The following is a 17,352-nucleotide window of genomic DNA, read 5'->3' as shown; positions in this document are numbered from 1 at the left end:
CCTCAGCTCAAGAGCCTGACTCTAATTCCAGATATTTTTCATTTGTCTGCAAATCACTACATGGACAACAGAAATTCAGGCCCAGGAAGTAATTTGCAGCAACTCCAAATTATCTACTCCCCTGGAAAGCCCACTTTAAAACCAGATTTTTAAAGGAAGTAGAATTTTGGAAGGGACCCACAATCCTTTTTTGCATCACCGGGAAAACAGCTTCCCTGTAATCCCTTCATTTAAAAAAAGTTCTCATGGATTAATCTCCCCTAGGCAGGTATAATTACTGGTATTTCAACTCCATAAGCAATTCAACTGCAATAAATAAACTAAAATAATGAGAATAATAATCTTATAATAACCACACACTATACATGATCAATATCTTTCTTTCATTCTTTATATACAAGATCTCTACCTTCCCATTTCTGTCACTATTTCCCAACCCTGATAAGAAAACACTCTGAATAACTCTGAGAAATGTCCCGTGGGATTACTCTAAAGGACATAATTGCAGCTACTGAGAAAGAGACTCAATGTAATTAAGATTCAATTAGTATAAAATTGTTTTCAGAGATTGATAATTGTACCTTGGGCTTTACAATAACCAAACTTAATGCCTGTAACCTCCCCCAGACAGACGGCAGGTGCCTTCCCACACATCTGCCACATTGTTTCACTGTATCTTGAAGTGTGGCCAATCATAGTTTTGTGTATTTTTTTTCCCAGACACACAATTTTATTTATCTCAGACAGTTTATATATTTGCATATGACAGCACTTACAAGGGCTGCAAGTGTCTACTGAGAAAATTAACCTGTATGCTCTTGTTGGAAATGCTGCTCCCTCCCTCTGGGAAGTGTCTTTTGTTTGCTTTCTCATCTAAACTGTTTTATCCTCTCACTGCCTTCCTTCAGTGTAACCCAAACTAGATTGCTTACTGCTAGTGCCATAACCCCCTCTTCTCACTAGGCGCAGAGTTAGAATATATTTTTCAGCCTCTTTTTTTCACCATAGGGTGGAACCTATGCCTGAGATCTTGACAACAAAACATGTGCAAAAGTGATGGGTGCCATTTCCAGTCCTGGGCCATTAGAACCTTCTACGCATGACTCTTGCTCTCTTTTCCTGGCTGAATGGAGAGCACTCTGAGGACCCAGGGCAGGTTGTGGAGCCTTTAGATGGAAGGACTTGCGCCCGTGCCCCTGAATGACTGTGTAGAACAAGGTCTACTCCACCAGACCCTGCCATTGCACACTGACCTCTGATGTAAGGAAGAAATAAATCTTTGTTGTGGTAAGAAACTTAGAACTGAGGTTTAAGTTCTAAGTTTAGAACTGGGGGTTTATCTGTTACAGCGACTAGCACTGTTTATCAAAGACAGTTGTTTTTTCACTTGCTTCTGTCTCTCCATTTCCACGGTCATCTCATATTTTCCTCCATTTCTTCTTTTCTTTCATTTATACTGCAAATAATTATTGTGTGCCCAACATACATGCTGGTAACAAAGTACATCCTATGTTAACTGTGTTCAAAGTAGTCCAAATGAATAATCAACCACCTTACGATTTGACAAGCCCAATTATGTAGGCCTACTAATTCTTTAAGAGAAGTGTCGGCAAACTACAATCTGGCTGTTTTGTTAAATTAAATTTTAGGGGAACATAGCCATGCTCATTCATTTACATCTTATCTGTAGTGTAGTGACCTTGGAACCTCCAAGAAAGCAAGAATGACCAATAAGGCCTTGTAACCTGCAGCTTTCTTGATACACTAGCTGAGTTGAATAGTGATGACAGAGACTGTCCTAAAAAATCTAGTATTTTCTGGTCCTTTGCAGACAAAGTTTAAGAAAAAGTTTTAAACATTTTGGAAAGGATTCTCAAAGGAGAATATGCATGAATTGGGTTTTGGAGAAGTTCACTGTGGTAGAAAAAGAGGAAGAGTGCATTCTGGGGAGGGATAATAATAGGCAAGCAAAAAATATGTAAGTTTAAAGGTTACTCAGACAGCACTGAATGATCTTCCCCTTCATCACCAGTTACCAGTGGGAAGGAGCAACAGGAAGCATCATACCAAAGGGAAATGTTTTGAAACAAGCAAACCTCTTGACTTCAGCCTCTTCATTTTGCCTGAGTACAAAATTTTAATAAATAATATCAACACTAAATAGCTTCAAGCTCAACTATAGATAAGTGAGCTGTAAATCTTCATCCATCACTTATCAATAAACTGTAACAGAGTTCTGTTTCCAGGTAATCCTACACAGACACAAAAGACCTTTACACCTATGGTAATAGTAAGAAATATTTAGACAAAATAAAATCATACGTTTCTGTGAGATTTGCAAAGAGTGGCAGGTGCAAGGAAGCCTTAATGAAATGAATTACAGAGAGTATGTCACATCCCTTCTTAGATGAATGGAGAGTATGTAAGTTCCCACACCTGGGAGTGAATACTGCTCTGCGTACGGGAGGATGGAGGAGCCAGCTTGATGTAGCTTGGGATGTTTTGAGTGAAAGAGAAATCAGACAAATGTTATTAAACAGTGAAGCATAGCAGGGAAGACTAGAGCCTGACAGAGCCCTAAATGAAAAACGAATTGCTCAGCCTGAGAGAGATCTCCTTGACATAACCCCCAGATTATACTGAGAAGGAAATGGGAGGGAAAAACACATAATTACATAGTCTCTCACATTCCCATGATGCTCAATTTCTAGCGATCCTCCAGATTATTTTTTTTCTTTACCATCTTTATTGGAGTATAATTGCTTTACAGTGTTGTGTTAGTGTCTGCTGTATATCAAAGTGAATCAGCTATATGCACCTGTATATCCTCATATCCCCTCCCTCTTGAGCCTCTCTCCCACCCTCCCTATCCCACCCCTCTAGGTGGTCACAAAGCACCGAGCGAATCTCCCTGTACTATGTGGCTCTTTCCCACTAGCTATCTATTTTGCACTTGGTAGTGTATATATGTCCGTGTCACTCTCTCACTTCGTCCCAGCTTACCATTCCCCCTCTCCCTCCCCATGTCCTCAAGTCCATTCTCTACATCTGAGTCTTTATTCCTGCCCTGCAACTAGGTTCATCAGAACAATTTTTTTTTTTTACATTCCACATATATGTGTTAGCATACGGCATTTGTTTTTTCTGACTTACTTCAATCTGTATGACAGACTGTAGGTCCATACACCTCACTACAAATAACTCAAGTTCATTCCTTTTTATGGCCGAGTAATATTCCACTGTATATATGTGCCACATCTTCTCTATCCATTCATCTGTCAATGGACACTTAGGTTGCTTCCATGTCCTGGCTATTGTAAACAGAGCTGCAATGAACATTGTGGTACATGACTGTTTTTGAATCATGGTTTTCTCAGGGTATATGCCAAGGAGTGGGATTGCTGGGTCGTATGGTAGTTCTATTTTTAGTTTTTTAAGGAACCTCCATACTGTTCTCCATAGTGGCTGTATCAGTTTACATTCCCACCAATAGTGCAAGAGGGTTCCCTTTTCTCCACACCCTCTCCAGCATTTGTGTTTATAGATTTTTTGATGATGGTCTTTCTGACCAGTGTGACGTGATACCTAATGGTAGTTTTGATTTGCATTTCTATAATGATTAGTGATGTTGAGCATCTTTTCATGTGTTTGTTGGCAATCTGTATATCTTCTTTGGAGAAATGTCTATTTAGGTCTTCTGCCCATTTTTGGATTGGGTTGTTCGTTTTTGTGGTATTGAGCTTCACGAGCTGCTTGTATATTTTGGAGATGAATCCTTTGCCAGTTTCTTCGTATGCAAATATTTTCTCCCATTCTGAGGGTTGTCTTTTCGTCTTGTTTATGGTTTCCTTTGCTGTGCAAAAGCTTTTAATTTCATTAGGACCCATTTGTTTATTTTTGCTTTTATTTCCATCTCTATAGAAGGTGGGTCAAAAAGGATCTTGCTGTGATTTATGTCATAGAGTGTTCTGCCTACATTTTCCTCTAAGTGTTTTATAGTGCCTGGCCTTACATTTAGGTCTTTAATCCATTTAGAGTTTATTTTTGTGTAGGGTGTTAGAAAGTGTTCTAATTTCATTCTTTTACATGTAGCTGTCCAGTTTTCCCAGCACCACTTATTGAAAGGGCTGTCTTTTCTCCACTGTATATTCTTGCCTCCTTTATCAAAGATAAGGTGACCATATGTGCGTGGGTTTATCCCTGGGCTTTCAATCTTGTTCCATTGATCTATATTTCTGTTTTTGTGCCAGTCATACTGTCTTGATTACTGTAGCTTTGTAGTATAGTCTGAAGTCAGGCAGCCTGATTCCTCCAGCTCCGTTTTTCTTTCTCAAGATTGCTTTGGCTGTTCGGGATCTTTTGTGTTTCCATACAAATTGTGAAATTTTTTGTTCCAGTTCTGTGAAAAATGCCATTGGTAGTTTGATAGGGATTGCATTAAATCTGTAGATTGCTTTGGGTAGTAGAGTCATTTTCACAATGTTGAGTCCTCCAATATGAGAACATGGTATATCTCTCCATCTATCTGTATCATCTTTAATTTCTTTCATCAGTGTCTTATAATTTTCTGCATACAGGTCTTTTGTCTCCTTAGGTAGGTTTATTCCTAGATATTTTATTCTTTTTGTTTTAATGGTAAATGGGAGTGTTTTCTTAATTTCACTTTCAGATTTTTCATCATTAGTGTATAGGAATGCCAGAGATTGCTGTGCATTAATTTTGTATCCTGCTACTTTACCAAATTCATTGATGAGCTCTAGTAGTTTTCTGGTAGCATCTTTAGGATTCTCTATGTATAGTATCATGTCATCTGCAAACAGTCACAGTTTCACTTCTTTTCTGATTTGGATTCCTTTTATTTCATTTTCTTCTCTGATTGCTAAAACTTCCAAAACTATGCTGAAAAATAGTGGTGAGAGTGGGCAACCTCATCTTGTTCCTGATCTTAGAGAAAATGGCTTCAGTTTTTCACCACTGAGAATGATACTGGCTGTGGGTTTGTCATATATGGCCTTTATTATGGTGAGGAATGTTCCCTCTATGCCTACTCTCTGCAGAGTTTTTATCATAAATGGGTGCTGAATTTTGTTGGAAGCTTTTTCTGAATCTACTGAGATGATCATACGGTTTTTATCCTTCAGTTTGTTAACATGGTGTATCACATTCATTGATTTGCATATATTGAAGAATCCTTTCATTCCTGGGATAAATCCCACTTGATCATAGTGTATGATCCTTTTAATGTGTTCTTGGATTCTGTTTGCTAGTATTTTGTTGAGTATTTTTGCATCTATATTCATCAGAGATATTGGCCTGTAGTTTTCCTTTTATTGTCACATCTTTGTCTACTTTTGGTGTCAGGGTGATGGTGGCCTCGTAGAATGAGTTTGGGAGTGTTTCTCCCTCTGCTATATTTTGGAAGAGTTGGAGAAGGATAGGTGTTAGCTCTTCTCTAAATGTTTGATAGAATTCACCTGTGAAGCCATCTGGTCCTGGGCTTTTGTTCATTGGAACATTTCTAATCACAGTTTCAACTTTAGTGCTTGTGATTGGTGTGTTTATATTTTCTACTTCTTCCTGGTTCAGTCTCGGAAGATTATGCTTTTCTAAGAATGTGTCCATTTCTTCCAGGTTGTCCATTTTATTGACATATAGTTACTTGTAGTAACCTCTCCTGATCCTGTGTATTACTTCTCCTTTTTTCATTTCTAATTCTGTTGATTTGAGTCTTCTCCCTTTTTTTCTTGATGAGTTTGGCTAATGGTTTATCAATTTTGTTTATCTTCTCTAAGAACCAGCTTTTTTTATTGATCTTTGTTATCTTTTCCTTCATTTCTTTTTCATTTATTTCTGATCTGATCTTTAGTATTTCTTTCCTTCTGCTAACTTTGGTGTTTTTTTGTTCTTCTTTCTCTAATTGCTTTAGGTGTAAGGTTAGGTTGTTTATTTTAGATTTTTCTTGTTTCTTGAGGTAGGATTGTATTGCTATAAAATTCCCTCTTAAAACTGCTTTTGCTGTATCCCATAGGTTTTGGGTAGTCGTGTTTTGTCATTTGTTTCTAGGTATTTTTTGATTTCCTCTTTGATTTCTTCAGTGTTGTGGCCTCTCCCATTGCGGAGCACAGGCTCCGGATGCGCAGGCTCAGCGGCCATGGCTCACGGGCCCAGCGGCTCCACGGCATGTGGGATCTTCCCGGACCGGGGTGCAAACCCGTGTCCCCTGCATCGGCAGGCAGACTCTCAACCACTGCACCACCAGGGAATCCCCTTCAGTGTTCTCTTGGTTATTTAGTAGCATATTGTTTAGTATCTATGTGTTTGTATTTTTTTTACAGTTTTTTTTTTCCCTGTAATTGATATCTAGTCTCATAGCACTGTGGTTGAAAAAGATACTTGATACAATTTCAATTTTCTTAAATTTACCAAGGCTGGATTTGTGACCCAAGATATGGTCTCCTGGAGAACATTCTACGAGCACTTGAGAAGAAAGTGTTTTTGGATGGAATGTCCTATAAATATCATTTAAGTCCACCTTGTTTAATGTGTCATTTAAAGCTTGTGTTTCCTTATGTATTTTCATTTTGTATGACCTGTACATTGGTGAAATTGAGGTGTTAAAGTCCCCTACTATGATTGTGTTACTTTCGATTTCCCCTTTTATGGCTGTTAGCATTTTCTTTATATACTGAGGTGCTCCTATGTTGGGTGCATAAATATTTACACTTTTTATATCTTCTTCTTGGATTGATCCCTTGATCATTATGTAGTGTTCTTCATCTCTTGCAATAGTCTTTATTTTAAAGTCTATTTTGTCTGATATAAGAATTGCTACTCCAGCTTTCTTTTCATTTCCATTTGCATGGAATATCTTTTTCCATACCTGCACTTTCAGTTTGTGTGTGTCCCTAGGTCTGCAGTGGGTCTCTTGTAGACAGCTTATGTATGGGTCTTGTTTTTGGATCCAATCAGCCAGTCTATGTCTTTTGGTTGGAGCATTTAATCCATTTACATTTAAGGTAGTTATCAATATGTATGTTCCTATTACCGTTTTCTTAATTGTTTTGGGTTTGTAGGTCTTTTCCTTCTCTTGCATTTCCTGCCTAGAGAAGTTCCTTTAGCATTTGTTGTAAAGCTGGTTTGGTGTTGCTGAATGCTCTTAAGCTGTGCATATGTGTAAAGGTTTTAATTTCTCCATCAAATCTGAATAAGATCCTTGCTGGGTAGAGTAATCTTGGTTGTAGTTTTTTCCCTTTCATCACTTTAAATATGTCCTTCCACTCCCTTCTGGCTTGCAGAGTTACTGCTGAAAAATCAGGTGTTTACCTTATGGGGATTCCCTTGTATGTTATTTTTTGCTTTTCCCTTGCTGCTTTTAATATTTTTTCTTTGTATTTAAGTTTTGATAGTTTGATTAATATGTGTCTCAGCATGTTTCTCTTTGGGTTTTTCCTGTATGGGACTCTCTATGCTTCCTGGACTTGGGTGACTATTTCCTTTCCCATGTTAGGGAAGTTTTCGACTATAATCTCTTCAAATATTTTCTCAGACCGTTGTTTTTCTCTTCTTCTTCTGGGAGCCCTATAATTTGAGTATTTGTGTGTTTAATGTTGTTCTAGAGGTCTGTCAGATTGTCTTCAATTCTTTTCATTCTTTTTTCTTTATTCTGCTCCCTGGCAGTTATTTCCACCATTTTATCTTCCAATTCACTTATCCGTTATTCTGCCTCAGTTATTCTGTTATTGATTACTTCTAGAGTATTTTTAATTTCAGTAATTGTGTTGTTCATCACTGTTTGTTTGCTCTTTAGTTCTTCTAGATCCTTGTTAAATGTTTCTTGTATTTTCTCCATTCTATTTCCGAGATTTTGGATCATCTTTACTATTATTACTCTGAATTCTTTTTCAGGTAGGTTGCCTATTTCATCTTCATTTATTTGTTCTTGTAGGTTTTTACATTGCTCCTTTACCTGTATCATATTTTTCTCTCATTTCATTTTTTTTTTTTTGGTTTTTTTGGTGGGTGGTGCTGTATTTCTGTCTTACCGGTTGTTTAGCCTGAGACGTCCAGCACTGGAGTTTGCAGGCTGTTGGATAGAGCTGGGTCTTGGTGCTGAGATGAGGACCTCCGGGAGGCCTCACTCCCATTGATATTCCCTGGAGTCTGAGGTTGTCTGTTAGTTCAGTGGTTTAGACTTGGACCTCTGTCCTGGGAACCAAGATCCCGCAAGCTCCGTGGTGCGGGGAAAAAAAAAAAAAAAGGAAGAAAGAAAGAAAAAAAGGAGCAGTACAATATCAAAGAATAAAAAACAAAATAAAATTAGAAAGATAATAAATATATTAGTAAAAATAAAACTATAATTGAAACAACTGCAACAAGGTAAAATAAAACCACAACAGAAAAAAAGAAAAAAAAGGGCCAAAAGGAAAGAGAATAGCAAAGTATAAAATAAAATTAGAAAAATAAAAGATTTATTAGGAAAAATAAAAATATAAAAGAATCAACAACAATGAATCAACAAGGTAAAACAGAACCCCAATCAAAAAGAGGAAAAAAAAAAAGCTCAAGTAGCATTATTAAGATGTCAGGTATCCAAGCCAAGGCAGTTACTTATTCTATTTGCTTGGCGATGTAAAGACAGACTTAATTGATAAAACCCATCTTCTGAGTGGCTTCTTTTTTCTTTTTATCCTCTTTTTTCCTTCTCTTGTCTTCCATTGACTGTTCTTCTCTTTCTTGCTCCTTCTCTCTCATAAACTGCAGCAGTGCTTAAATCCAGCAAATTGAGGCATACAAGGTAGAAATGGAAATGAAAAAAGGTCCAAAAAATGATTTCTGTCTGTCTGTTTTTTTGTATTTTAAATATTCAGAAACCAGCAGAGATTATGTCGGCCATTTTGGCTTGAACTAACTCTCACATTCTCCCTCTTGCTCTCTCTCTCCCAGATCCTGCAGATTTTGATTCAAAGATGAAACTACAGCCTAACCTCCTCCCGGCTCAGATACTGACAAGGTCAGAAAGTCTGTGAAGGAAGTTGGAAGTGTGATTAATCACAGGTGAATACGATATAATTATAATATAATTAAAGCTGTGATCCAGTTCCTGCTCAACACCCCTGTAGGAGAGAGATGAACTACCAGTCCCTCACCCTAATCAAAAGACAGAAGAAGGAACGTACACTCTCTGGATAATAAAACAAAAAAAAAATAATGTACTTTAGTCTCCACTGTTCTTTTATACACAATATCCAGAAAACAGTAAGAAATTATGAGACAGGCAATAAAACAGGAAAATGTGACACTATTTAAGAGACAAACATAGCCCAGAATCAGACCGACAAATGACCTAACTAATGGAATTAGCAAAGATTTTTAAACTAATTTTTGACTATTATAAATCTATTAAAGAAAAGATAAATGCAATGAACAGATAGGGGTTTTAAGGAAAGAAACAGAAACACTAAAATGAACCAAAAGGAAAATTATAGCACTAAAAACAGAATATCTAAAATTAAAAATAATTAAATGTGCCTAATAGCAGTAGGTTAATCATAAACGTGCACTGTTTAGATCTCCTGCTATATGGAGTAAAACTGACTAATAGCCCAGCTACTGGCTCTATAGTGGCAGTCACATCAAAGCCAAGCCTCCTATGGGCTGCTCCCAGCCAATGGCTGAGCATCACAGGGCTATTAATAAAGGTCCAGTCCTATGAGTTGTAGGAATTCTCCAGTGGGTTACTTTGGATTAAGAAATTCCCATAAGCCTGGCAAAACGTTTTTACTTCTGTGTAAAAGTCTAAATTTCCTATACAATCCTCCTTCCCTATCCTTTTCATCTCCTTCACAGGCATCAAACTTTACTTACAATCTGAAAGTTCTCTCTACCTTTTTCTTTTATCCTTCACAGATATTTTCCCAACATATCTTTTGGAAATCTAATCCCATGATTCATTTGCTTCTCAGAGGATCCAAACTAGCACACTAGGATTGTACATTTCAGAAAAAATCATCAGTGGAATTAAAGACAGGTCAGTAGAGATTTTCCAGTCTGAATCTCAGAGAAAAAAAATGATTGAAAGGAAAAAAGAACAGAGTGCATCAGTGACCTAAGACATCAAATCAAATCATCTAATAGACATGCAACTGAAGTCTCAGGAGAGGACAGAGAGAAAAATATTTGGAGGGCCAATGACTGAACAACATTCAAATTTGATTAGAAATACAGTATCCACTCCAGAATCCAAGAAACTCAGTGAATTTCAAGCAGAAAGAACACAAGCCAAACAACACTGGGGTATATTATGGTCTAATTACTGAAAACCAAGGATAAAGAGAAAACCATACGTGATGGGTTAAGAGGAGACAATGCAGAGAAACAAAGATGGGGCTATTTGCTTTACAGCAAAAGCAAGGTAGTCCAGATGGCAATGGAACAACATCTTTAAGGGGCTGAGGAAGGGGGATTGTCAGTCTACAGCTTTATAACCAGCAAAGATGTCCTTTAATTGTGGGAATGAGGATGGAGATGTTTTCAGATTGTAAAGGTTGGAAGAGATTATTGCCAGAAGATCCACACTATAGAGGATGCTAAAGGAGGTTCTTTAGGTTGAGGGAGGACAGTGGAGCATGGAGGCTCAGCTCTACAGGAAATAGTAAGCACACCAAAGATAATAAATATGGAAGTCTTTTTTTTCTTTTTCTCAACTTATTTGATGGAAAGTTGACCATTTAAAGCAAAAAAGATAGCAATATGTTGTAGGGTTGGTAACGTGTAGAAGTAAAATGCATGAGGATCATGGCACCAAGGCTGGAGAAGGTGGATAGAAGTATATTGTTGTAGGGTTGTTGCCTTATATATGAGGTGGTGTCATGTTACTTCAAAATAACATGAGGTGGGCTTCCCTGGTGGCGCAGTGGTTGGGAATCTGCCTGCCAATGCAGGGGACACGGGTTCGAGCCCTGGTCTGGGAGGATCCCACATGCCGCGGAGCAACTAAGCCCGTGAGCCACAACTACTGAGCCTGTGCGTATGGAGCCTGTGCTTCACAATGGGAGAGGCCGCGGCAGTGACAGGACTGCACACCGTGATGAAGAGTGGTCCCCGCTCGCCGCAACTGGAGAAAGCCCTCGCACAGAAACGAAGACCTGACACAGCCAAAAATAAATAAATTAATAAATTAATTTTTAAAAAATAATAACATGAGGTGAGGTGGGGATATCTATTGCAGTCCTATAGAAAACACTAAAAAATTTTTAAAAAGGGATAAAATTAAAAACAATGAAAGTAATAACCTATAATGACTACAAGCTTTTTGACCATGACCTACAATAATAAATATCATATATCTATCACTACCTGTACACAAGTGCTCCACAACAATCTTACACACACAAACATACATATAACAGAAAAAAAATTATTGAAAGTAATACTAATGATTACTAAGTGCAATGAATGCTTTTTATTCTTTTTCACTTTTTAACATCAATCATTACCTATTGAATCAATTTTATTACCAATCACAACTTCTCTATAGCATCTGTTGTGTCAGGCCATTTACTTAAAAAATATTTTTAAATTTACTTTTGTTACTTAATTGATGTTTACCAAAAAATTCCAGGACATAAGTTATCCCTATTTTAGAAATGAGGAAACAGACATGGAGAAATTAACTAACATTCTTAAGATTGTAAGGCTAGTAAGTGGAAAAGGTAGGATGTTAATCTAGATATAAGAAGTCCAATTGCTGTGCTCTTAACCACTATATCACACTACCTCTACCTTGGCCACTACATTTGGGGAACTGGGTGCCAGGGATGGGTGCATGTAACTACATGCATTTTTCTTGGGATAAATACTAGTTTTTACCTGTAACCTGGAAAAAGCTTAAGAATCACAGTACCACCCCACCCTAATTTACAGTTTGCTTTTTCCTACTGATAACTAAAATCTGTTCACGTTATCTCAGTAGATTCTCTAAAAAGCTCCAGTCATTCAACCACAATAAAACTCTAACTTTCAAGGCTCCATATCCTATACTTTCCTTTGTATATGTTATTGGTGAGTGGGTGGCAACAGAAATCTACAGAACATACAAATGAGAAACTTTACTGAAGCTATTTTTCAGTTCTAAAATTCTATAAACCTATAATTCTAATCAAGGACCCAGCCACCTGCTATTCTATAACTAAGCCACAAGATGGGCAGTTGTCTAAATTGCTCAGAAAGATATACAAAAGCAGGGGTTCCTTAGTTTGTTAGTCTGCCCTGAAGTTTTGCCAGGCCTAAAGTTAATTACAGTCTCTTGGTGCAATTTAACCATATTCCTCTTAGTTTATTGTCTATCATACAGATAGAATAATCTAGCTTTCCCTCAGGATAATCATTTTTTTCATGTACTTATATAATTGAAAATAACTATGTATTCACTATTTAGCTTTTTCCTCTCTAGACTAAATAAATACAATCCCCTTAATCTTCCCCCACTGGCTTGACTTTCTCTGTAATCATTTCGGTGGTGCCTCTTAGAAGACCCTCTCTAGTTTCTCCACATGCATTTTAAAGGGTGGAACCCCATATTGATTGCATTACTTTAATGAGGGCCTGACCAATGCCAAATATGGCTGGATGATCTGCCCTCTTGCCTGCTGTGCTCTTGCTAACAGAAGTGAGTATTACATTAACATTTACAAAAACATCATTGCCAGTTTTCTGGATCATCATCAGCTGAAGCTGAATCCCACTCATACAAACTGCTATAAACCAACTGAACCAGTGCCTTGCATTCTCTGTTTTAAAATATCTGCTCCTATATTTTAAAGGCATTTAGATTTCTTTTCATGACTTGAATTTTCTTACTCAGGTTTTATTTATTTATTTTTTTTCTGTATTGTGACATTATTGTTTTTATTGATTTCAAGTTCTCTTTATATTAAGGATTTCAATTATTTGGTGTTTGTCTATGTATTTCTTTTTAGGTTTGTATATAATCAAATATATTGCCAGTTTTTTTGTTTGTTCTTTCCTCCATCATTTTTATGGAAAGTTCTTCTTTTTTTTTTAAATTTAATTTATTTGTTTTTGTCTGCATTGGGTCCTTGTTGCTGCGTGTACACTTTTTCTAGTTGCGGTGAGCAGGGGCTACTCTTCGTTGCGGTGCATGGGCTTCTCATTGCAGTGGCTTCTCTTGTTGCGGAGCACGGGCTCTAGGTGCCCAGGCTTCAGTGGTTGTGGCATGTGGGCTCAGTAGCTGTGGCTCATGGGCTCGAGCACAGGCTCACTAGCTGTGGCGCACAGGCTTAGTTGCTCCATGGCATGTGAGATCTTCCCAGACCAGGGCTCAAAGCTGTGTCCCCTGCACTGGCAGGCAGATTCTTAACCACTGTGCCATGAGGGAAGCCTGGAAAGTTCTTTTCAATCCCAAGATCAACCAATAATTATCTGTATTCATTTTAACTTTTTTTTAACATTTCACACTTTTTTGTAATCAACTTGTTAATAATATAGCATTAATTTTGGTATTTATACTAGTGTGAGATATGGTAAAAATCTCACATATGTGTATGTGAGTGAGAGTTTGCCAACTTTTCCAATTTTTCCCTTTGCAATTGGTTTGTGGTACTTTCTTTATAATACATGAAATTCTCATATAATGAGATATGTTTCAGAATTATCTGTTTATATATTAAAAAGTATAGAAACACTTATATCATATATAAAAGGCTCTTAAGAAATAAACCCCCTATAGAAACATGGACAAAAAACATTCATAAAAGGAGAAATTAAAGTTCTTATACACATATGAAAAACATTCATCTTTATAACTAAAGAAGTAAAAAACCAAAATTTATACAACTTTTTGTTTTGAATAATGAAAGATTTTTTTCAAAATTATTTTAATATTGCGGTTGTTGAGATTGTTTTAAAATGCATGCTCTCAAACACTGCTGTTGCAGTTCTTTTTCCTAATATTTTCTTTTGCTAATTTTCAAACCTTCAGAAAATGTAAAAGTATAGTACAATGAATACCCATGTACCCCTCACCTATATTCACTAATTGTTAACATTTGCCAAATTTGCTTTTTCTCTCTGTATATGCATATCTGTGCAGTTATGTACATACACATATGTGTATATATATGTATATATGATATGTATAATTTTTTGCTGAACCATTTGAAAGTTAGTTGCAGACATCTTGATACTTCAGACTCAAAGATTTTAACCAGCAGCTGGAGGTGTTTTAAACATGAACAATATATTTCAAAAGCAATTTGGAAGATGTATCAAAGCCTTCAAGATATAAAATCAGCATGACAAATTCACTTCTGAGTATCTGTTCAAAAGATTTTATTCTCATTCCTCAATTTGAGCCTCCTTTTTTATGGCATCCAGTATAATATTGGCCCTTATTTATGATTCATTAGAAAACTACTCAAATAATTACAAAGGAGACATATAAAATTAAATCTAGCTTCTGACACTAACAGAATGCATGCATCTGATAGATTTTGTCCCAGAAATTTGTTTTTTCATACATATGTATTTTATTATACCAAAAATCAAAATAGATAAGATGTGGACTTGCTCTCAAGAAGTTTGTTTTCATTAGTGCTTTTAAGGCCATGCCTAGAAATTCAGACTTTTCTTAGAAGGGGATTGAAGGATTTTAGATATAGGTCTAGTCTGATTTGCATTTCAGAAGGATAATTGTAAAGACAATTTTAAAGTTAAATTGAATGGGGGAAACACTTATTAAGGAAAGCAGCTGGGAGGCTGTTGCAATTGTACAGGAAGTTGAAATGAGAGCAGAAAGAAGTGGACAGGTTCAAGAGAAATTAACATGAAAGAAATAATAAGAGAGGAAGGTTTGTTGAACATTTGGGTTAAGTGAAAAGGAGGACTGCAGGATCCCTTTCAGGTTTCTGGACCTAGGCTACTGGTGATGGTGGTGCATCCATGACTAGAGAGGTAGGAATAAAGAAAGTCTGTGGAGAACAGGGAGAACAATCATAAGTTCAGTTCGGTGTGTGTGAGGTGCTCAATATATGAGGCTTGCTCTGGAGATGTGGTAGGAGTTATGGAATTTGATTAAAATACGGATTTAGAAGACATCAGTGTATAGTCAGGTGTTAACACCACGGGAGTAAATGAGATCATCTAAGAACAGTGAGAAAGGTAAGAAGAAAATTAAGGCTGGATCTCTAGAAAACAGTTTAAAAGTAAACAATAAAACAAAAAAATAGAAAATTTAGAAAATACTGAAAAATTTGTATAATCTAGGGAAGGAAGGTCTTCCTAAAAGCAAAATAGGACACCCAGACATCATAAAGGAAAAGACAGATGTCCTTAACTACATACATGTAAACTTTTTTTTATGACAAAAGACACCATTAAATAAAGTTAAAAGTTAAACTATTGATGGGTAGCAAAATATGCCACCCAAAGTATGCCTCTTTGGCATAAGGATTATTAGGAGCTAAAGACAATTGAGAAAAAGCAAATACAAGAAAAACTCTCTGCCCTCCCCCTATTTGCCTAAAAGCAAGACATATATTGGTAAAGGCGTTCCCCCCTCCCCCCACCACCTCCCTCTACCAGGAACGACAGAAATTAATTGGAGACACTCTAGAAATTTACCAGCGCAGAGACAACACCAGAGAAACCTATACAACAAACTTTACTAACTAGCTCTTATCTTCCATTAGTTCTCCCACATATTTACCTTCCCACAATTGCCACCCTAGAAACTCAAGGTCCCTTTCCTTCGTCTCGTCACTTCTGTCAAAATTTATTGTTCTTTTGTTAAGATGCTGCATAACACCAAGTTCTTACCACCCCTTTGAGTTACTCATCACTGAGTACTCCTATGTGTATGCACAATGAGCATGTTAACAAACATCTGTTTTTCTCTCATTAACCTGTCTTTTGTCAGTTTAATTTACAGGGCCTCAGCCAATGAACCTAAGATGGATAGAGGAAAAAGCTTTTCCTCCCCGGTCACAGACTGTAATGCATATGATAAAAAGCTCCTACAGATGATAAGCAAAATGCTTAACATCCCAATGGAAAAATGGGCAAGTATATAAACAGTGTTACCAAAAAGTGAAATTCAAAGGACAATAAACTTATGAAAATATACACAATCTAACAAATTGTTGGGGAAATTCTAATTAAAATATTGATGAGATTCCACTTCTCACCCATAAAATCGGCAAAAAATTAATATATGTTCAACTTCAGTGGAGAGGTAGGGAAATGAATGTGCCTACTCACTACACGGTCGATGGGGTTGTAAACTGCCATCTCCTTTCAGGAAACACAGCAACATACATTAAAATGTAACACACGTGATGGAGCAACGTCAATATCGTATCCGGAAGAAATAAAAGTGCCAAAATGTTATTTGTGTGTATGGAAGTGTAGATGTATTCATAATTCATATATTTATTTATAATATGTGTATGTATATGTAAGTATATTTATTGTAACATTTTAAAATACAGTAGGGAAGTCCCTGGTGATCCAGTGGTTAGGACTCCACACTTTCACTGCCAAGGGCTGGGGTTTAATCCCTGGTCAGGGAACTAAGATCCTACAAGCTGCGTGGCACGGCAAAAAAAAATAAAATAAAATAAAATACAGTAATCACAAAAAATAGGTGGATTGTCCAAAAACAAGGAAATAATTGAATTAACTAGGAGTCATTTATACTACAGAATATTGTGCTACTATAAATATAATTGGTGGGATCTATATTAGTTGACCAGAAGAGATGTCCAGATGAGTAAGTGAAAAAAACAAGTTTCACATTTGTGTATAGGTGATTCCATCAACACAAACACAGCCTCTCCATATATGAGGACATGAATTTAGGTTTATTTGTATAAGCAGGAAGAAAAAGAAATGTGAGGAGACCCATATAGCAAACAACTAACATCTGTTTTTCAGATGAGGAAAAATGGATTGCATGGAATAAGGGAAGAATATCAACTTTTTCTTTATAAATCTTCCAGTGGTTTCAAACATGCCTTATATTAGTAATTTTTTAAATAAAAAAATACAAGAATAATGCACAAAGTGGTAACTCAAGAACTGTCAAGAAATTTACAGATATCAGTAATTGAGTTTTCATTTTTGTATATTTTACAATATATTTTATATATTACATTATATTTTACATTAAAATATTTGTTAAGTATAAAATATAAAAACATTGTTCAAATAAAAGCACATATCACATCTCACCACTTAACAAAAAATTCCTTTCACATCAGTGGTCCTAATTTACGCCTAAGTAGTTCTTGTCACTGTAGGATTCAGGCAAGCATGGGCTTGCGTAGAGTCAGACCC

General features: G+C 36.5%; 1 long non-coding RNA gene across 2 annotated transcripts in view; it reads right to left on the bottom strand.

The window, feature by feature from the left end:
- Positions 1-17,352, bottom strand: part of LOC307194793 — a 474,472-nt gene that overhangs the window by 283,618 nt on the left and 173,502 nt on the right. The window lies entirely within an intron of this gene.

Source organism: Stenella coeruleoalba (genome assembly GCF_951394435.1).
Source record: "Stenella coeruleoalba genome assembly, chromosome: 11".
Classification (NCBI taxonomy): Eukaryota; Metazoa; Chordata; class Mammalia; order Artiodactyla; family Delphinidae; genus Stenella; species Stenella coeruleoalba.
This window is presented reverse-complemented; position numbering and strand designations above follow the sequence as displayed.